This window comes from Eriocheir sinensis, chromosome 47 (genome assembly GCF_024679095.1).
Source record: "Eriocheir sinensis breed Jianghai 21 chromosome 47, ASM2467909v1, whole genome shotgun sequence".
NCBI classification, from domain to species: Eukaryota; Metazoa; Arthropoda; class Malacostraca; order Decapoda; family Varunidae; genus Eriocheir; species Eriocheir sinensis.
The window spans coordinates 1892098-1915453 of record NC_066555.1 but is presented as its reverse complement, the minus strand read 5'-3'; the positions used below and the strand labels follow the sequence as shown (position 1 = coordinate 1915453).

Genomic DNA, 23356 nt, shown 5'->3' with positions numbered 1-23356 from the left:
CGCCACTCCCGCCGCAAAGCGAAGCCGGTGACGTCACGGCCAGGCGCGCGCTCATTGGTCCGCCGCCGAGGTCTACTCCTTAGTCAGGCGAGAGTCCAACCTAGCACATTTTTCTCCATATTGTATCAAATAATTTCCTTAATTCAATAAGATACAAAGCTATGGGCAAGATCAATGCGTCGCCTTTTATACTCAGTCCCAAATAAATTTTATGCTCCTCGGTAAAGAGCGGAGAAATGCTCACTGACTTCAGACTTAGCCCGCCATTTTTAAAGCTACAATACTCGTCAACTCGAGCAGACTCTGGGAAGCGGTGCTCAGCTCGTCATTTGTTTGAGTGAGTTTTGCACTACACGCCGCGCTAATGATTGAGTCCCGCGTTCAGCTGCGTGCAAGCCGTGCAAGCAGCGGCCGCCAGCGTTGATTACAGGATATCTAGACGCAAGAACATCATAGGGCGGGCAGGGCACCGATGCATTTAATTAGAACTGGTAGTTTCCCTTGAGCCCCATTCAGGTGGTTATGCCCGTCAGCTGGTCCACAAGGGCGTGCGTGTGGCCGCCGCTTTCACCTGCCGGACGTGTGTAGGGCTGAGTGACGGACTCGGGGCGGCATTGACTCAGCCGCCCGTGTTGTGATAACCAATCAATCTACCGCGACCAAGTATTTGCTGGGGGCAAACCTGCCCTGCCGCTGCTGGCCGCGATAAGACGTCTGTCAATAGCCGGGGCTGACGCAGGCACGGCCGGGGAGCGTCGCCGCGGGGGCAGTGTTCAGGCACAAAGGCCAACACTTGCAAGTAATCGCTTTAAACATGAATGTGATTCTGCCGTCAGCCCGTGACTCGCCGGGAACACCGGCCGGCTCACGTTCTGTGGGCCGGCCATGTGCGGGCCAGGGCCAGGGTGCCACGCGGGGCTGGGCCAGAACAAGGCACGGTGCCTCCTGCATGACCACTATGAGCCACCCAAAGGTGCTGATGCTACACCATATATATATATATATATATATATATATATATATATATATATATATATAGATAGATAGATAGATAGAGAGAGAGAGAGAGATAGATAGAGAGAGAGAGAGAGAGAGAGAGAGAGAGAGAGAGAGAGAGAGATAGATAGATATATATATATATATATATATATATATATATATATTAATATATATATATATATATATATATATATATATATATATATATATATATATACAGGACTGGTCTTCCACGTAACAGAAGCACCACCAACACTTTATAACGTAAGTTGTTAATTAAGCGTGGACCATAGTCTTTGTTCTAGCCGAGATGGCCTGTTCCCAAACGGCACTACACATAACTGCCTCAGCGCCCACTCCCCTCCCCTTGCGACACTGTCCACAGCTGCCCTATCCCTCCCCCCCCTTCCAACACACATACGCCCCTGGCTGTGCCTTGCCCGCCCATGCCCAACACATGGAAGTGAGCACCTGAAACTCGGAGGCAGTGGCTGCACAGCTGGGTGGCTGCTGTTATCTCGACACAAACAAGAGGAATTTGCTTGGGCGGATCAGCTTATCTGTTGTTTGGTTATGATTGTAAAGTCCGTTGTGAGACGTTGAGGCTGCTGTTTTCATCTTCTACTACTACTACTACTACCACCAGGTGCGGGGAGGGGGAAGCATCTAGAGCTATAACCAAGATAACTTCTCAAGAAATTACACGGAGGAGCTTCCCTTGCCATCTCTTGTCGCTGTTTTCGTGCTAACTTTTCTGAACTTGTTAGATGCATGCCTCCGCCCTCCCACGGCCTGCATGCACTCTTTTTACCCTCTCCCTCAACTCCAGCTCATCCCTCTGCTGTTCAACTTCCTAATGCAAGAGTTAACGAGAACATCGACTGTTTTCGTCTATTCCGGTCATTTCCCACCCGTGACTGTCTCCTCTACCAAACAAACAAGCAAACAAAGACCAATACTAACCTCACTCCACCCACCTCCGCCTCTCCCTCACCCTTCAGCCACGCCCCCGACACACCTGCACCCCCTTCCCCTCCCCTTCCTCCCCTCACACCTACTCCAAGGGGAATCAACGAGCATCGGTTAATTGGTCTTTCAGGTGGAAGAGAGAGAGAGAGAGAGAGAGAGAGAGAGAGTGTGTTTCATTGGCTTACGTTTGAACTAAGGCATCCTGTCCATCCTCCTTTGTATAAGTCTGTGTCAAAACAACCAATTATACACAGAAATACATCCATCCATTCTCTCTCTCTCTCTCTCTCTCTCTCTCTCTCTCTCTCTCTCTCTCTCCCTTCTTACGACCATCACCACCACCACCACCACCTCCAGACAGTCCCCAGCCAAGCCAGTCAATATCACTCGATCAATAACCACCACCATCACCACCATCACCACCGTCATCGGCCCCAGAAACATTATAACTATCAAGGGAGTAACCAGACCTTCTACATCCCGACTGTTATCTTAATATTTGCCTTCTTCCCCCTTCTCTTCTTTCCTTCCTTCTTCTAATGTCTTCCCCTTTTCTCCCCCCCTTCCTTCTTCCTATGGTTCTGTTTCCCTTTTCTGCTTACCTCCACCTCTCTCTCTCTCTACTCCGTCCTTCCTCTTCTTCCTATTGTTGTTCTATTCCCCCTTTTTCTTCTTTTCTCTTTCCCTTCTTCCTATCACCCTCCCCTTACCTCTCCCTTCCTTTTTTTTCATCTGCCTTTTCTCTCCCTTTTCTCTCTTTATCATTGCTTTCCTTTTTCTTTCTTCCCTTTCTTTTTTTATTATTTTATCTTCTCTCTCTCCCTACTCCCTTTTTCCTATCGCCCTGTTTCCCCTCCCTCTCCTTACCTCCTCCATTCCTTCTCCCTCCTTCCTCTCGCCCTTTTCCCCCTTCTGTCATTACCTCCACTCCCTCCCTCCTTCTCCCTTCTGTCTGCCTAATCCACCATAGATAAAGATAAGGGAGAGGTGGAAGGGTATTTGAGGGAGATGGGAGGAGGAAGAAAGGGAGGATATATGAGGAAAAGAGGATAAGGGAGAGAAGGTAGGGTGTTTGAGGGAGAGTAGGAGGAGGAAAGGGAGGATATATAAGGGGAAAAGAATAAGGGAGAGAAAGTAGGGTGTTTGAGGGAGAGAAGGGGGAAAAAAGGGAGGAAATATGAGGATAAGGGAGAGAGAGTAGGGTTTTTGAGGGAGAGAAAGAGGAAAAAAGGGAGGCAACATGAGGGAAAGAGGATAAGGGAGAGAAAGTAGGGTGTTTGAGGGAGAGAAGAGGCGAAAAGAAAGGGAGGAAATATAAGGGAGGGAGGGTAAGGTGTTTGAGGGAGAGAAGGAGGAGGGAAACAGGGAGGAAATATGAGGGAAAGGATAAGGGAGAGAAGGTAGGGTGTTTGAGGGAGAGAAAGTAGGGTGTCTGAGGGAGAGAAGGAGGAAACATGAGGGGAAGAGTATAAGGGAGGGAAGGTATGATGTTTGAGGGAGAGGAGAGGAGGAAATATAAAGAAGGGAAGGTATAGGATGTTTGAGAGAGAGAAGGGGAGGAGGAGGAAGGAAGGGAGGAAATATGAGGAAAATAGGTAAATATGACTCACTCGATTACTCTCTCTCCTCCTCCTGGTTATCTCCACTCCCATGAGGTAAAGGTAAGGCATAATCATCTAAAAGGGAGGGAGGGAGGGAAGAGAGAGTAAGAGAAGGGAGGTAAAGGTGAGGTGTGGAGGAATACAAGTTCTCATTACACCATAAGAAAAGGACAAGTGTGAAGTCTCTCTCTCTCTCTCTCTCTCTCTCTCTCTCTCTCTCTCTCTCTCTCTCTCTCTCTCTCTCTCTCTCTCTCTCTCTCTCTCTCTCTCTCTCTCTCTCTCTTCTTTTCTTCTTCTTCCTTTACATATTCCTTCCTTTAGTTTCCCCTCTCTACCTCTCCTTCGTCGTTCTTCCGTCCGTCTCTCGCTCTCTTCCTCCTGTTCCCTCCCCCTCTCTCTCTCTCTCTCCAGTAATCAGTCCGCCATGAGGTTCTTTGGCCTTCTGTTTCCCTTGCGAGGTGGTGGTGGCGGCGGCGGCGGCGGGGGCGAGCAAGGGGCAGTGAAACTTTAATAGAGACGGCGTGACGGTCGGCCACCTGGCGGGGACACGGGGCACCAGACCAAGTCCTGTTTCCCGTTTGATTATGGAGTTCAAAAAGGTCAGGTGGGTAGGTGTAAACGGTAAGATGACATTTAGGCTTTCTCTGTGTCTGTCTGTGTGTTTATCTGGCTGGCTGTCTGTCTCTACTCCTGTCTTTGTGTGTCTGTGTTTGTCTGTCTCAATCTATCTGTCTATTCCTTTATTTTTTCCGCCTTTGCTTTCTTTATCACTGCTTTTCTGTTTTCTTTCTTCCTTTTTTCCTGTTACTTCATTTTTTGTTTTCTTAGTTTGTCTTTTCTCTTTCACGATCTTCATTTTATCTTCCTTTTAATGCTACTTCTTTTTTGTTGCTGTTTTCCTTTCTTATCTTCTCCCTCTCCCTCTCATGGTGTTCAAGAGGCAACGACTATTACTTAACTTACCTAAAACAAGTACATTTTTGGTCCCTTTCCTTCCTTTCACCTGACCTCACCTTCGACTTCCAACCGCCTTCCTCACTCATTCATCCTCTATACCTCCACCGGCCTCCTCCTCCTCATTCATTCCTCAGCCTCTTCCCTCCCCGCCCACACCCAGTTTTCAAATCCCCTACGACTTCCTACTCCTCCCCACCCACGCCCTGAAGCCATATTCCCTCCCCATTCATACCTCGGCTTCTCCTCTTCCCCTCCCCGCGGCTCCCACAACTCTCTTTACAAATACACTCGGGTCCCTAAAGCTCCCTTCTTCCCCACCTCCAGTCTCACCCTCTTGATCACACATGTTTTCCCTTCCCTCCCTGCACCCCCATCCTCCATCACCCACGCCCTTTTTCCCTCTTCATTCACCCCTCTGCCTCTCCTCTTTTCCTCCCAGGACCCCTCGGCTTCCACATCTCTCGGGTCCCCCAAAGTGCACCCCCTTGAACCCACCTCCTGCCACTCCCACAAACTCCCACCTGCTCCGCCTTCCCCCTCCTCCCCGCACCCATCATTTGTCAGGTCCACAGGTGTTCTCCCCTCCACACCTGCCGCTACACGTGTTCCCGCCCCGCCAGGTGTTCGAGTGTTCAGCGTTCACGGCTCCGCGTCACGCCGCTTCTGTTCGCTGTGTTCCCGGAGCGGCGGCGAGGAAATATTCATGGCGCTGTTATGCCTTGGCTGCAGGGAAGGGATTGGCAAGGCTCAAGCTCATGGCAACCGGTGCGCAGGTCACTTCACCTTTGACCCTTCTTGACCTGACGCGCCCCGCCCCGCCTCGCCCTGAGCTGAGACAAGGCTGAGACCCCCGCCGCCCAGACTTCACTCACACTCACAGGGTTCCCCCCAGTGCAGGGTTTTGTTGCTTCTATTAATAGTATGAGGACTGGTGATTCTTTTAATGTCCCTCCAGCCCAGACTACATTATCAGGCTTCACCGTGTAGGGCTTTGTAGTTGTTATTATCATGTGGTAATACATACATACATACACAGGACATGCAGTGATTCAGTAAGGGAGACTACTGTTCTTTTTGTGTTAGTTCGTTAGTATGTTCCTCCCCAACCGTTCTTTACAGAGCAAAGCAAGATTCCCCAACCATCTGCGCCACCTGTTAAGCACGTGGTTGGATGTAATTTGGTCTTCAAAATGTCGTTAATTAATACAAGATGCTGATTTGATGCTGTGGATATGGTGAGTCACGGAGCTGTGTATAAATATAACCCGTGAATGAGTGTGTGCATACCTCCATCCCTGATAGCCGAATCTGATAAGTGGCTGCTGATATGGGAGTGGTGGTGGCGTGCCTCGACCTGACCCTGCCTCCTGCCCGCCTCCACCCTCCCCAGGCCGCCCCGGGAGTGTCTGCTGCGGCGGGCGAGGACACGATCAGCGGGTGGACTCTTTGTAAGCGCCAAGGCCTCGTATGAGTTGCAGTTCCTTGATGCTCACGCCCTGACGCCTGCACCGCTGTCATCATCGCCTCGGGGGCTTAAAGCGTGCACCAGCGACTCGGGATCCGTCAAGACTGCTAACATTTGCACAGAATATATACGACACTACCTTCCAGCTATATCTATATACCTGAAATAAACATCACAGACATATTTATGATACCAACCACCTAACACACTGCTTCAGGACTTCCCGATATTAGCACCACCTGTACACCATAGAACATTACTAGGAATTTAATCTACGGCAATACTTGAAATAAACAAAGCAAACAAATAACACTACCCACATACACAGACTTAGGTGGAATAGCTGATGAAAGAAAAAAAATAACAGGCTACCAAACTTCACTAGTCTTATCTCCCTAATTTAACCTACTTTAACTTACAGCAACAAAAATACCTGGAAAATAGTAATAGTAATACCAATCATATAATTACACTAACCTGGAATAGACGGTGGTCGAAAATATAATAACTAGCTAACAGGCTATCAAATTATTTCGTCTTATTTCCTTATTATTCATTTCTCTCGTGGCGTTCTATAATTTTATGCTCTTAAGAAATGTATGTAGACGATATGAAAGTTGAAATACAGAGATGAAGTTGAAACGGTTTAGAGGGAATCAACGACGTTTCCTTGCCTGCGGGGTATTAAAAACGACTCGACATATTTTTTCTCTAACAAGCAAGTTCTAACTAAACTTTAACACGTGCAGGAAAGCTTCACCGTGACCCGAACCTTCACTCAGTCTAACAAAACATATACTGATGAATTAAAACAACAATCAATACGTTTAATATCAACCTCAGTGCAGCAGATGCCTTAATTAACACCCTTCTTCTTTTTAAATCAAACAAGAACACATTGGTTATCATTTATTTTAGTGCCGTGATGTTACCCACTTGTGTTGAGCAAAAGAATCTATACAACCCAAGGCGGCAGAGTCAGTATGTAGCACAGCAAAGGTTGGGCCGCAAGATAAATAAATCCTGACCAAGTTTGACCCGCGCGCCAAATAGAACGTATCTCTTTGACCCTTTGCTTGTCACACCACGCTGTATATAAGTTAGGCAGAGGACCACAGCAGAGGCATGAGGGGGGAAGGGGGAGAGTCAGAGGAGAGGAATATGAAAGACTGTGAAGTGATTGATGTAGGTACACAGTCACACACACACACACACACACACACACACACACACACACACACACACGATATATCTGTACACAAAAAATATAAGTTGAGAGAGAGAGAGAGAGAGACCCCGGGGGAGACGGGGTAACTTCCTGTTGATAACCCCCCCCTCCCCCCACCTCTTTATGCCACCTTACATTCAGCCACACACACACACACACACACACACACACATTAACTAACCATGAGTAAGACATTTCCACCTAAAAGATTAATGAATTCGGTAGCAGACTCTCTCTCTCTCTCTCTCTCTCTCTCTCTCTCTCTCTCTCTCTCTCTCTCTCTCTCTCTCTCTCTCTAATGAATAATTAATGAAGTAACAATGTAAATTATATGGTACTGAAGGACAAATGTTGTATGAATGAGATAAACGCTCTATACATTACCTCGGCAATTAGTTACATACACACACACACACACACACACACACACACACAGAGGGAGGGAGGGGAAAGATAACGGAAGGGTAGGGAGAGAGAGAGAGAGAGAGAGAGAGAGAGAGAGAGAGAGAGAGAGAGAGAGAGAGAGAGAAGGAAAGCGAAGGGAAAGGAAAGGAAAGGAAGGGAAGGGAAACGAGGATAGGAGAAAGAAGTCACACTGAAGGAAACAAACACACACACACACACACACACACACACACACACACACTTGGTTGTCTATCATTTGCATGCATATTTTTACTCTCATTTGCTCTCCTAATAACGGAAAAAAAAAATTAGAAGACCTTCGTAGTGTGTTGAAGCCATGCAGTGTGACAGAGGGAGAGGAGGAGGAGGACGAGGAGGGAGGAAATTTCTTGTTTTTGGTGTTGTTTTGGTGGAGGAAAGAAGGAGAGGAGGAGGGAGGAAAGTGGGGAAAGGGGAGAGGGGGAGAGGGAAGTTATAGGATTGGCGTGTGTGTGTGTGTGTGTGTGTGCTAATCAACTTATCTGCTTATGCGTCTGCTTTCTGTATCTCATTATGTTGGTGTGTCCATTCCCCTTTGTTTATGTCTAGCAGTAACCACCCCCTCTCTCTCTCTCTCTATCTCTATCTCTCTCTCTCTCTCTGGTAAACACAATGGTCCTCTCAGTATAGTTTTCCCAGTACTATCTCTGTTCTCCACGGTGACGCATTGGCCCTCACTCCGTCACCAGCCTAACCTTTCGCTTCCTTCCTGCCCCTCCCGAACAGCTGAGCCTCACGTATTGAAGGCGAGGCAATGACTGACGCAGCACAACATAAGTCACCTCGAGACATTACCCAACCGGATGTCACAGTCGGATCGTGGTGTCATCCGGGGGCGGGTTGCTGTCTTTTAAATGTTAGAAGAGTTTGTTTTCTTCGTTTTTTTACTTGTTTTTCTCTTTCTAGCTTCCGCTTTCTTTCTTTTTTTCTGATTTCTTTGAAGTGAGTGTGTCCGTCCGGTCAGTCATTGGGTTCGTGTGTGTGTGTGTGTGTGTGTGTGTGTGTGTGTGTGTGTGTGTGTGTGTGTGTGTGTGTGTGTGTGTTACCTTCCGTCTCTTTCTCTTTCTCCTCTTCTCGTTTCCCTTCCCTTCCCTTCACTTCACTCTCTCTCACTCTCACTCTCACTCTCACTCTCTCTCTCTCTCTCTCTCTCTCTCTCTCTCTCTCTCTCTCTCTCTCTCTCTCTCTCTCTCTCTCTCTCTCTCACCCTACCCAGTTATCATCCCCTCCCTCCCTGTGTGTGTGTGTGTGTGTGTGTGTGTGTGTGTGTGTGTGTGTGTGTGTGTGTGTGTGTGCGGGGGCGGCGGCATGGAGTAAGGCGTGGACGGTGTGTGGAGTCAGCATAAACATTGTGGTGTCGGCAGCATCAACCACTCCGCCTGAAAAAGCTTGTTGGTTATAGGAAGCCAAACAAGAGCCAGCCGTGAGGGGGATTGGGGGGAAGGGAGGAAGGTGTTATATATATATGTGCTCCCATTCCTTTTTTTTTTAGAGCAAAGGGTAACAATAATGAAAAAAAAAGCCCGCTACTCACTGCTCCTAAAAAGAGTTAGAGGAGTGGCCGAAGGATAGGTCAATTTCGGGAGGAGAGGTTTCCTGCCCTCTCCGCATAAGCTGAATGTCGCCTTTCCTTTCACATGTAAATAGATAGACAGATAGACACGTATATAGATAGATAGATAAGACAAATAGATATAAACAGGAAGCAAAATAAAATGAGAAACACAAATATATAGATAGATAGATTAATAGACAAATAATTACATAGACATAAATGCGAAGAAGTACATAGCTAGTTAGATAGATAAAGTAAATAAATAGATAGAAAGACAAATACATAGAGATACTTATTGCCCAAAGCCTTACTAAATTATATTACGCAAACTTTATTAAGGAATTTTAGATCACAATATTAACTTTGCATCATTAACAAAATAATAATAATACTAAAATGTAGTCTATATATTTTTTTAGTAAAGCTTCCAAATTTAAGTGCACACACACACACACATACACCAATCACGAGAGAAGGATTGAATGGCTTTTACGTTTTATAATAAAATTTCAAAACCAAACACTCTCTCTCTCTCTCTCTCTCTCTCTCTCTCTCTCTCTCTCTCTCTCTCTCTCTCTCTCTCTCTCTCTCTCTAAATAATAAAAAAATCTCTCTCAGACGCTTTTCCCGTGTATACTGATGAGAGAGAGAGAGAGAGAGAGAGAGAGAGAATATGCTCCCAAATGGCTTCCGCGTACTATCTCTTCATAAATCAACCAAGCATACCACCATTTATGTTCTCTCGAGTCTACGTTACTAATGAAGATGAGGCTAATAAGCAACCCTAATTATGGACCTCAAGGCTCATTACTCACGATTAAAACCTAAAGCCTTTGCATCCTACACCTAAAACTACATCTTAATACAGACAATTACAACCTGATTATTTAGACGTATTATTGTTGTTTTTTTTATTAACGAAAAATGTGGCTGATTTGTCTTTTTTTAACCCGTTTTTCAAGGGACGTTTAGTTGGTTATGTTGATTTTTTATATCACTTTTTTTACGACAGATTGTAATATGTCGATTTATCTGTGAAAATGTTACTCTTCTCACTAACTCCGTCCCCCAATAATGGAGTCAATAAGCCAAGTTGCATAGCCACATAACTTAATAAATACTAATGCGACGCTTAACAAATCTCTACCTCTCTTTTGGATCTTTAATTCACCACCACGAGGAATGCTTATTGGAATTTCCGGTGTTCTGTTTACCTTTCCTTCCTTTCCTTCCAAATCCTCTGAGGGAATGCAGGGGTGGTTTGAAAGTCCCTCGTGGTTGCAAGTATCAAACGAAGTGTCTTGCCAAGCTCCCTGCACGTTCTATATTCATTCCATCCTCTCCTTCCCCTCCTGTGTCTCTCCGGCATATTACCACAGATGTTGCGCCGAGTAAACGAAACTTTCCAACTTTCCTTCCACATGATCAGAGGGAGTGAGTCACGGGTTTAAAGTTCATTGGGGTTATCGGCATCAAAGGGGCCGTCTCGCTATGCTGCCCGAACGCTCTGAGCAGCCGACGAGCGGAATGCCACGCAGGTAAAGGGAAGGGTGGTAGAGAGGCAATTAACACGTGAACTCGTTTTTGATAGTGGCAGAAAACGGCCATAAAGATTAGGGGAGAGTGTTTAGACCCGGTGTTATCTACAATTGGCACACACACACACACACACACACACACACACACACACACACACACACACACGCTGACTAATTCATGCAAGATAAGTTACCATTGTTTTATTAGAGTATCAGAAGCTGTGTCATAGAGGTTTTGAAGCCACTAAACATCTCTTCAGCCATTCACGAGGTTAACAAGTCATACACAATTGATCTTTCATATATATATAAAAAAACACATCTGGTACAAGCCGGTTCCCTCTCATCATTTAAACAAAACTGTAAGGAAAGTGTAAGATGATAAAATTCAGATTATCTAATTCCTTTCCTTTTTATAATTTTCCATTTTCAGTTCGTCCATTTCTCCTTGCATTTCCTCATTCTCTTTGTCTCTCTCCTGCTCCTTTCTTCTTTCTTTCTTACCTCCTGCAGTTAATTTCTCAAACCCCAATTATAGACGTCTGATAATTAGCAACAGTATTTTCCTTTTTCTTTCCTTTCCTTATTCAGTTACTTCATTTCTCTTTGCACTTTCTTATTCTCGTTGTTTCTTCCCTGTTCCTTCCTTCCTTCCTACATCCTCCACTTCATTTTAATGGCCCAATTATAGACGCCTGATAATTAGTAACAGTATTTTCCCTTTTCTTTCCTTTCCTTATTCAGTTACTTCATTTCTCTTTGCACTTTCTTATTCTCGTTGTTTCTTCCCTGTTCCTTCCTTCCTTCCTACATCCTCCACTTCATTTTAAAGCTCCAATTATATACGGCTGAGTGCAAGCAGGATTTTTCTTTGTTTTTCTTTTTCCTTATTCAGTTACTCTTTCTCTTTGTAACTTCTCTTTCTCTTTGTTTCTTTCCGTCTCCTTCCTTCTTTCCTACATCCTCCAGTTCATTCCTCAAGACCCAATTAAACATGGCAGATAAAATTAGTAACAACAGTATTTTCCCTTTTTTTCATCTTCATTATACAGTTAATCCATTTCTTTATGCAAGTTTTCATTCTTCTTGTTTCTTGTTCCTTCATTTTTGCCTCCTCCAATTCATTTCTCAAACCCCAATTATACACGGCTGATTACCAACAAACGTGATGTCAACAGTATTTTCATTTACGCCTTTACAGTTCGTCCATTCCTGTAATTTCTCTAACTTCCCCTTTCTTTCTTTCCCGTTACTGTCCTCTTAATTCCTGCAGTTCATTTCTCAAACCCCCAATTATACACAGTTGATAATTACCAACACACGTGAAGTCAACAGTATTTCCCTTTATGCTTTACAGTTCGTTCATTCTTGTAACTTCTCTAACTTCTCCTTTTTTTCTTTCCTGTTACTGTCTTCTTAATTCCTCCAGTCCATTTTTTTTACAACAAAGGAGACAGCTCAAGGGCACACAAAAAAGGAAACAATAAAAAAATAGCCCGCTACTCGCTGCTCCTACAAGAAAGAATCAAAAGAGGTGGCCGAAAGAGAGGTCAATTTCGGGAGGAGAGGTGTATAATTGCTCAAGCTCCAATTATACACGGGTGATAATTAGCAAAAACAGTGACGCCGACAGCTGCTTGTTACTCACTGTTCGGCTAATAAACAAAATCGTGGTTGAAGAAACTAACATCAGCGAAGCGACCTTTTAAAGCAGGCGCCGACGTGATAAGCGAGAGAGAGAGAGAGAGAGAGAGAGAGAGAGAGAGAGAGAGAGAGAGAGAGAGAGAGAGAGAGAGAGAGAGAGAGAGAGAGAGAGAGAGAGAGAGAGAGAGAGAGAGAGAGAGAGAGAGAGAGAGAGGTGGGATGGATAAGGCGTGGCAAACAAACAAACAAACATACATACATACAGGCTCTCTGGTTCGTGTTCTTCGTAAATAACATGCAATTCAAAACACTAAAAAAAGACGAAGTTCATAACGGGAGATAAAAAAAGGTATAAAAAAGAAAAATAAACACACTACTTCAACCTTTTTTTATCATAAGCCAAGACGCCTGAAGGTTTATATTTATTGTTATTTTATTTTTTGTATTTTCATCATCTTTTGGTCTTTTCTTCTTTCTCATCTTTTTTTTATCATTTTCATCTTTTTTATATATTTTTGAGGGTGTTGTGCCTGGTGTCTAAGACTGTCTTCAAACGGTCCTGACAACCCCCTTAAAATAAAACCCTCTTGAGACAAAAAAAAAAAAAACTTAGAACAATATCCCCTTAAGACAAAACCCCTTTAGAATAAGCCTCTTTAGGACATAACCTCCTTAAAACATAAATTTCCATGGGAGAAAACACCCTTTAGGACATAACCCTTTTATGACAAAACAAAACAAAGCCCTTAGTACATAGCCCCAAGACAAACCCCAAAATTCAAAACAACACTCCTTCCAAGAAAAAAAAAACTTATGACGTAACCTCCTTATGAAAAAAAAACCACTTGAGACAAAACACTCTTGGGACAACCCCCCCTTAATTAAAGTACAATAAAGGACAAAGAATAAAAACAAAAATAAGTCCTCGATTTATTTTTTGTCTAAGAGTTTCTTGTTCTATTATTTTTTTTGTCCCAGAAGGCTTTTGTTCTACTCTTTTCTTCCTTTTCCTTAACACAGGGACAAATAATCTCATCAGTACCGGTGTGGTGGAGGCCTCTAGAATCTGAGAACACCTGCCTCGGACATACACACACACACACACACGCAGGGCGGCAGCAGCACACACAGCGTCTGACTCCCCCCTTTATGCCGGCGCCTCCATTTCTCACAGGTCGGCAGGCTTCAAGGTGATCTGTCCTGCCGCTGCGACACTCAGCCCCGCGCTAGGATATGAAGCAACCCCTGACCACTGACCGCCACCACTAGAAGCTGCCTGAGTCTTCGTCTTCGTTGACAACCACCAGTAACCACCCATTCGAAGCTGCTTGCGTCCTCTTCGGCAGCCCTGACCAGTGACCGCCACCACTTGAAGCATGCAATTTGAGTCTTCGTCCTCGTCGGCAGCCACTACTAAACACCCGTTCGAAGTTGCTTGCGTCCTCTTCGGCAGCCCTGAACAGTCATCGCCGCCATTCGAAGCTGCTTTAGTCTTAGTCTTCGTCGGTATCTATCAGCTCAGCCTCAGTGTCACCATACACGAGACTTCTTCAGGAGCGAGCGTTGTGCATCCTGGAGACGGCGGTGCAGCGGAAGTGACGACGCCCGGCCTTTCTTCGTCAGCGCCTGATTCGAAGTAAACATATGAAACACCGCTGACTGTACTTGTTTGGAAATCGAGTAATAACAAAGAGTTATGTTATTATGATGCCGGTTCGAAGCGTCGGCCACGTCAAGGGAACTCATACCACTGAAGGCGAAGTATTAGGTGTGTGTGTGTGTGTGTGTGTGTGTCGGGGCGAGCACTAACAAGCGGCGGGTCGATAATATGTGCGATAATTACACGCAGCAGAACCTGTTTGGCGGTGGGATCGAAAATAAAAGATGAGAGAGAGAGAGAGAGAGAGAGAGAAGTGGGACGCAGCAGTGATTTTAAGACAAGGAGTAGGACTGAGAGATGGAGAAGGACGAGGAGAAGGAGGAGGAGGAGAAGGAGAAGGAGGAGTACGAGCATGGACCTTGAGGCATGCGAGCGAGCGAGGGTGGGAGGGAGGGTGGGAGACTTGACGGCCGCCACCAGTGCATGACAGGGTGGACGCGGGGCCGGCGAGACGAGGGAGAGGAAGGAAGAGACGGACTGGAACGAGGAGGCGCTGAAGGACACTCGCTCAGGGCCAGGGACACGGAGGGACACGAGCCACGCCAGGTAACAGGACACGAGGAGAGTTAACCCTTCTACTGGTATACTTCTGCTTCTATTTCTACATAAGCCACACTGGGTAATAGGCCACAAGGAGACTTTATTTCTTCTATTGCAGCTTTTACGTCTTCATAAACCATATAGGACCCGAGGAGATTCAACCCTTCTGCTTCTACTTCTGCTACTGCTATAAAAAAACACTACTATACTACTACTACTACTACTACTTATACTACTTCTACTGCCCTCTATACTCTTTTCCTGACATTTATCCTTCATTTCAGCTCACATTTCTTCACTGGTCTTTTGCCATATAATAAACACACACACACACACACACACACACACACACACACACACACACACACACAAGACACAGGAAGGTAAGGCATGAAATGTATTATTGCATGAAAACTTGGGACATACGCCACACCGGAATACAGAACACACGGGGAAGTGACACACATGGAGACAAGATGCGTAGATGGATAGAGGATGCTAAAGGTTGAAGGATACATAGAAACATAAGCCACTAAGATAGAACATAAGGATAAAGGGAGAGACGAGGAATAAAAACAATAGAACACGAAGGATACAGGATGCTGAAGTAATAGTTATAGAAGGATGAAGGATACATAGCAAGCATAACAAATAACAGGAACCGATGGAGATGATACACACACAAGGACACAAGACACAGGAGGTAATAGGATGCAAAAGGACATAGAAAATAGGGACATGAAGTGAGTATGTATCTTTTTATGTATGTATGTATGTATGTATGTATGTATGTATGTATGAATGCAAAAACTGTAAGTAGGAATAATGACAATGTTGATGATGATGGTGTTGATAGTGGTGATTGTGATTGTGGTAGTCGTAAGTAATTGTGGTAGGTAATAATTGTGGTAGCTCTACTATATAACAATTTTCTAAACTAGATGATAATGATAATGATGATGATGATGACGATGATGAGAACAGTGGTGGTAGAGGTAGAACTAAGGTGATATATGTATGAATGTATGTATGTATGAATGTATGTATGTATGTATGTATGTATGTATGTATGTATGCAAGGCCTACCTGTGCAGTCAATTATCCAGGTGTTCGCGTCCTCACCTTACATGCAGCGCGAACGAGAGGCGAGCGAGAGACCGGGGCAAGGGACGGGGAGGCAGCGGGCCAAGGGACGAAGAGGCAACGGGACTAGGGGCAAGGGGCAAGAGGCGAGGATCGGGAGGCAACGGGGCAAGGATCGAGGAGACAGGAAGACGAGGGGCAAGGGGCAAAGAGGCAGAGGGGCAAGGGATATGGGGCGTTGGAGACAAGGGCAAGAAGGCAGCGGGGGAAGGGGTGAAAAACGAGGGCAAGAAGACAGCGGGGCAAGGAGGCAGAGGGGCAAGGGATATGGGGCGTTGGAGATAAGGGCAAGAAGGCAGCGGGGGAGGGGGATATGGGGCGTTGGAGATAAGGGCAAGAAGGCAGCGGGGAAAGGGGTAAAAAGCGAGGGCAAGGAGGCGAGAAGACAGCGGGGCAAAGAGGCGAGGGGCACGAGGTGAGGGTTGAGGGGCAATGGGCAAGAGGTGGGCGTGAGGGCGTGTGTCTGTCCACCTACCTCCCTCCCTCTGAACAAGGCCGCAGAGCTCTGAAATTGGAGCCCCGGCGCCCAATAAAACTAGACGGGCGTGTTGTCGTGTGCCGGGAGAGTTTGAGCGCAGGTGAAGGGACGTGTCGGGGTTGTTATGATGCTGGCGGCGAGGTGTTAGATATGTTTTGTTTGGCAAGCTTTTGTTTTTTAGTGTTAGTTAGACTTGGAAGGGACTTAACAATCATCACTGCTGCGTTTCTTGATGTTGTCTTTGCTTTTTCTTATATATTTACTTTTGTTTACGTACTATTACTATTACTATTGTTGATGTTGATGTTATTGTTGTCTTTTAACTTGGGAATGCTTAAACAACTATACCATGTTACTCTTGTTATCATTATTGTTACTACTGTTATTATTACTATTGCTAGTATTGTTGTTATTTATCTATACATACATTATTCATACGATAGTGAAATGAAGGGAGACATTGTACAAAGATAAGACAGATGAGATGGAAAAAAATTAAGTGCCAAGTAAAAGTTTAATGTTATCTTACTCTATTATCTCACCTTGCGCTATCTTACTACAATTAAAAGTTAAGAAAATAAAGATAAGATAAACTATACACAACATTTAATTACAAGGCTTCAGAAGGGAGGGGAAAATTACATAAAGAGGCATAAAAACGAGAGAGAGAGAGAGAGAGAGAGAGAGGGGAAGGCACTGGACAAAGATGTAATATGCTTTAAAGGAGGAGAGAAGAGAGAGAGGAGGAGGAGGAGGAGGAGGGCGAGCGAGGGAGGGGAGGGCGGGCGGAGACGGGCGGCAGAGAGAGAGAGAGAGAGAGAGAGAGAGAGAGAGAGAGAGAGGGGGCAGCGATGAATAGTGGCACTTCGCAGTAATTAAAGGTCCTTCCTGTGTGTGGCTGGTGGTGGTGGTGGTGGCGGTGAAGAGGTGGAGGAGGAGGAGGAGGAGGAGGAGGAGGAGGAAAGCATTTTTAAAGTAATTGCGGTAAGAAAATTAATGATGCTGATGATGATGATGATGAAGAGGAAGATGATAAAGGGAAGGAGGGAGAGGAAGATGATGATGATGATTAAACTATAGTGATGAAAATGCAAGTTTTTAATAATAATTACACAAAAAAAAGAACAATGATTAGTATGATGGAGCTAATGATGAAAATGAATATGATAGTGATGAAGATAGAAAGCACACATAAATAGTTAGTAAAGACAGTAATAGTAATAATGATAGTGGTGAGGATAATGAGAGTGATGATGATGATGGTGATGATGATGACAGTGATGATGGTGACGTAAGCCAGAGAGAAAGTGACGGAGTACTGATAATGATGGAGGAGCAGGCGAGGGCGTGTGACGAGGGCGTGTGATAGTAACGGGATTAAGTGTGCGTGTGTGTGTGTGTGTGTGTGTGTGTGTGTGTGTGTGTGTGTGTGTGTGTGTGTGTGTGTAGCGAGGCGGTAGTTATAGTGGTGGTGAGATGATGACTGGCTGGATTATGGTGAATGGGGAAGGGGATGGTGGTGGTGGTGATGGTGGTTGTGGTGGTGGTGGAGGAAGAAGAGTGAGTGAAATAAATGAGTGTGGTTTGACTGGATTGCATGTGTGTGTGTGAGAGAGAGAGAGAGAGAGAGAGAGAGAGAGAGAGAGTGTGTCTGCCTTCCCTTTAATCTTTCTCCTCTTGGGCAGAACGACTGACAGAGGGAGAGAGTGAGTCACGCCCCTCCCTCTCTCTCCCTCCCTCCCTCTCCCCCTCCCTCTCCTCCAGGTATACTTTCTCCCTCCCTCCTTCCCTCTCTCTCTCTCCCCTCCGATACGTGGTGATTCACTCTCTCTCTCTCTGTCTCTCTCTCTCTCTCTCTGTGTGTGTGTGTGTGTGTGTGTGTGTGTGTGTGTGTGTGTGTGTGTGTGATCAATATGCGTTCGTGATACAATGACCATTTCAGCGTGTGCCGTTTTCATGTATGTATGTATGTATGTGTGTGTGTGTATGTATGTATGTTTTGCGTGCGTGCTTGGTTGTCTGTGTATTTAGCCTTAATTAGAAACGTTATCAGTGTATATGTGTGCGCGTAAAACGTAAGCCATGCACACACACACACACACACACACACGCGCACACACACACACACAGTAGTCACGTTGTTCTGTCAGAGAGAGAGAGAGAGAGAGAGAGAGAGAGAGAGAGAGAGAGCGTGCGTGTATTAAGGCACATTTTTCATCATTGGGTAAGAAATTTTAATAGAGAGAGACTTTGGGGTCCTTGCGTGAAAGTGTATGGTCGAGTACACTTCAGAGAGAGAGAGAGAGAGAGAGAGAGAGAGAGAGAGAGAGAGAGAGAGAGAGTTTTGGTACGACGAGATAGAGAAGTAGATGAGTCACCACTTCTATACTTCCTTCCCTCTCCCTCTCTCTCCTCGTTCCCTCTTTCCTCCCTCTCTCTAACTCCCTTCCTCCCTCCTCCTCCCTCCTTCTCTCCACTTCCTGCTTTCCTCCCTCCACGGTCTCTTTTCGTTCCTTATTCTATACAAGCTGTGATTTATATATGAGAGAGAGAGAGAGAGAGAGAGAGAGAGAGAGATGATGATGATGATGGTGATGATGATGTTACAGACCACACCATCATCACCACCACCACCATCATCACCATCACCACCATCTCAGCCACACACTCACCTTCCCCAGTCACACACACACACACACACACACACACACACACACACACACACACACACACACACATGTACACGCACGCACACACACACGCGACCACCCACTTGCGTCATCCACGTTCATCACATCAGTTGGGTTACCCTAGCGAGAGAGAGAGAGAGAGAGAGAGAGAGAGAGAGAGAGGCTGTCAATAGCGTCAACCGTATTTCGCAACCAATGTTATGTAGCATCGTGTTGCCTGGTAGCTACGAGTGAACTGTTCTGCTGCACGTATCCAACCAGTCACCCAGTCAGTCACCCAGTCAGTCACCCAGTCAGTAAGTCAGTCAGTTAGTCAGTTAATTAGTTAGCTCTTACTTTTTCACTCTCTCCAATTTTATCTCCTTCCAATTTTCACTTTCCTCTCCTCCACCTCCTCTGTTTCCATCCCTTCCTCTAATATGATTCCTCTCCCCTCTCCTTCTTTCCTCTCCTCCTCTCTTCCATGTCTCTTGTTTCCTTTTCTTTCCTCTTAATTTCTCTCTTCCTCTCTTCTGTTTCCTTCTCTTCCTCTCTTCTGATTCCTCTGTCCTCTCCTCTCCCTCCTTTCCTTCCCTTCCACTCCTCCTCCTCCTCTTCGCTTACAAAATCATTCAGTCACCTCATAACATTTCCATCGCATTCATTTGTTCCTTCCTATCCCTCTTCCATTTACTTTTCCCCTCTCATCTATCTCTATATCTTTCCTTTGATCTGTTCATTCTCTTCTATCTATCAGTCTTTCCCTTCACCCTCATCTATTTCCTTTTCTCTTCCCCCTTTTCCCCTTTTCCTTTTACCTCTCCCCTTGCATCCATCCCTCTTACTCTTTCCTCTCATCTGCCTCCTCTCTTTTATCACTTCGTTTTTTTTCTTCTCTCCACTGCACCTCCACGACTTCTCTCCATTCATTCTGTCATTCCCTTCCTCTTTCCCTTTCTCCTCATCTATCCCTTTCCTCTTTCATTCTTTCCCACTTTTTCCTTTACTTCTCTTCTCTTCATCCATCTCTCTCTTCTCCTTTCCCTTCATTAGTCCCCTCTCTATCCCTCCCTCACTCCACCCCTTTTTCATTATCTATGCCCTCTCCTCTTCCACTCTTACCCCTTTCTCTGTACTTCATCCCTATTATCCATCTCCTTCATCCCTTTCCTTTTCATCTGTTCCATCTATCCCTCCCTCAGTACCATTCCCTTCACCTGTTCACTTTCCTTTATCCATCCTTCCCTTCCACCTTCCTCCTCCTCCTCCTATACCGTCTACAGCCGTCCCCGTCACACCCTACCGTCCCACCCTTCTGTTCCTGGCAAGTTAGTCAATACAGCCAGGCACACAGCGCGTAGTCAGCGTGCCGGCGTGCCTGACTACGCCTGGCTCCCGTCTGACTCACGCTCTCCACAATGCGTCACATCTTTCGTCACCTCGGTAGACAAAAAAGGCGTTTCCTGATGATAAGGAGAGTGTCAGCGCTGAGGTTACAGGAGCGAGGAATGGGAGAAGGGGAGGAGGGGGAAGGGGTGTAGATGGTGAGGGAAGGGGGGATTAAAGGAAGGTAGGGTAGGAAGGTAAGGAGTGATTGAGTTATGTCTAATCTACTACTACTACTACTACTACTACTACTACTACTACTACTACTACTTAGGTTAGGTTAAGTTAGGTTACTACTACTACTACTACTACTCTGCTACTTAGGTTAGGTTAGGTTAGGTTACTACTACTACTACTACTACTACTACTACTACTGCTAGCTACTACTACTACTACTACTACTACTACTACTACTACTACTACTTCTACTGCTACCACACCCTTTCCCTTCACCCTCCCACGCTTCCCTCACCTCAGCCAACTCAACACACACCTTTCCCAACTTCTGCAGAGGTCACCACAACAACAGTCATCCCCCAAACCCACATCACACTCATCACAAGACTCCACTCACTATTAAAACACTCCTATATCACCTCTACTCCTCCCCATCTACACTCCCTTCGTCCAGCCACGCCCCAGCCAAGGTTAAGTTCTATAGGCACTCATTTCGTAGGTCTCCAGTTGTCAGGAGATCGCCAGCGGGAGTGACAGGTATTATAAATCAACATCACTTCATCCCCTTCTACAGCGTCCTTCCCATCCCCTCATCCATGACAGCTATTATATCGTATGTCCACTACACGGGAACGGACTCCAGCCAGCCTCTCTCTTCACGCTTTCTTCTCCCTCTCCCTCTCTCTATCTCCTATCCATCTGTGTGTGTGTGTGTGTGGGTGGGTGGGGAGGGTGGGGGGGTCTATGTGTGTGTATGTGTGGGGGGGTCGTGTGTGTGTGTGTGTGTGTGTGTAAAGGAACCATGGAAGAAACAAAAAAAAGAAGTACTGGTTTGTTTAGGATATGGTAAGATTGACATGTAAGAAATCAAGGGAAGAAAATACGAGAGGGAAATTATATATTAGAAAAAGGTCATACTGTTTAAATTATTGAGCGAAACTCGTCTCTACTTTTCCTCTTCTTCCTCCTCCTCCTCCTCCTCCTCCTCCTCCTCGTCAGTCTTGTCACGGATTATTTATTAAGTGATTTCCTTTGTCCCTTTTTCCCTGATTCGTCTCATTAATTCTCTCTCGTTAGATCGACCTTTTATTTAGGCTTTCCCTTTTGTTGTTTTATGAGTTGATTTGGGTTTTGATCCTTTAGTCTGTTTATTTTTCTCTATGGTAAGATGGTTAGTTAGTAAGATAGTAGGTGGTTAGCTAAGAAGGTAGTTAGGTAAGTAGCGGGTTAGTGAGTGAATGAGTGGGTGAGTTAGATAGTAATAAGTTAGTGAGTTAGTTAGTCAATTAGTTAATCAATTAGTTACTCAATCAGTTAGTCAGTTCGTTAGTTAATTGGGTAGTTAGTCGGTTATATAGGTAGTTAATAGGTCGGTAGGTCATTCATCCATTCAGTCAGTCAGTCAGTCAGTCAGTCAGTCAGTCAGTCAGTTAGTTGGTTAGAGTTGTAGTTAATCGGTTGGTAGGTCATTCATCCAGTCAGTCAGTCAGTCAGTTAGTTGGTTAGAGTTGTAGTTAATCGGTTGGTAGGTCATTCATCCATTCAGTCAGTCAATCAGTCAGTCAGTCAGTCAGTCAGTCAGTCAGTCAGTCAGTCAGTCAGTTAGTTGGTTAGAGTTGTAGTTAATCGGTTGGTAGGTCATTCATCCAGTCAGTCAGTCAGTCAGTTAGTTAGTTAGTTAGTTGGTGAGGCAAGTAGTAAATCGGTTGGTAGTTCATTCATCCATCCATCCATCCATTCATTCATTCATTCATTCATCCAGTCAGTCAGTCAGTCAGTCAGTCAACTAGTCATTCAGTCAGTCAGTCAGTTAGTCAGTTGGTTAGGCAGTTAATTAATCGGTTGGTAGGTCATTCATCCATTCATTCAGTCATTCAGTCAGTCAGTCAGTCAGGCAGGCGCTTAGCTATACACTGAGTCATTTAGTTGGTCATTTTTTAAACTGCAACAATGATGGAAATCGCTACCCAAACCTACTAATCCATTTTTGTTACTGTTATGAATACAATCCCCCGACCCAATTAGATTCGAACAGGTCTTTATCGGGAGGCTGTGTATCATTCTCTCTCTCTCTCTCTCTCTCTCTCTCTCTCTCTCTCTCTCTCTCTCTCTCTCTCTCTCTCTCTCTCTCTCTCTCTCTCTCTCTCTCTCTCTCTCTCTCTCTCTCTCTCTCTCTCTCTCTCTCTCTCTCTCTCTCTCTTACAATACCTGCCTTACCTAACCTTTCCTTTCCTTGCCTTCGCTAATAAGACCTGCCTTGCCTCACCTTACCAACCCTTTCTTTCCTTCGCTCCTAATAATCTTCCACCACAACCCGCACTGAAAACAACAACAAACCGTCGCTCATCATACAATTTCCTGACATTATTACTCCCTTGATTTATGCCGCCAGACGCTCCACAAGTTTCCTCTATCATTTGGGCCATAATAATAATTCCCCAGTCCCATCTATCTTCCCAAGCCTTTTACCCCTTTAGTTGCTTCCCTTCCTCCCGACTCCCCACGACTCTCTCTGTCTGTGACTTCCTTTCTCTCTCTGTCGCTTTCTATCTCTTACGTTCTCCCTCTCTTCCCTCTTCTCTATTCTTGGTCTAAAGCAGTTATTTTCTTCGTATCATGTTTGTTAAAGGAAGGGAAGGGAAGGGAAGGGAAGGGTATGGAAGAGGAGGGGATGGGATGGGAAGGAAAGGAAAGGGGAGGGGAGGGAAGGAAAAGGAAGGTTAAAAAAGGGAAGGGAAGGGAAGGGAAGGGAAGAGAAGAGAAGGGAAGGGAAGGGAAGGAAAGGAAAGGGAAGGGAGGAAGAGGAGAGGGAAGTGAAGTGAAGGGAAGGGAAGGGAAGGGAAGGGAAGGGAAGGGGTGAGTTCGGAAATATCTCACATCAAAGGAAGGGATCTAAGGGAAGG

The 23356-nt window shown here is 45.4% G+C and overlaps 1 long non-coding RNA gene across 1 annotated transcript in view; it reads right to left on the bottom strand.

Moving 5' to 3' along the window:
* Positions 1-13316: 13316 nt before the first annotated feature.
* The window catches only part of LOC126981267 (uncharacterized), a 118085-nt gene continuing 108045 nt past the window's right edge, over positions 13317-23356 (bottom strand). The window contains exon 3 of the long non-coding RNA XR_007733867.1: positions 13317-14026. This is a non-coding gene — a long non-coding RNA (uncharacterized LOC126981267). The remainder of the gene's footprint in view (positions 14027-23356) is intronic.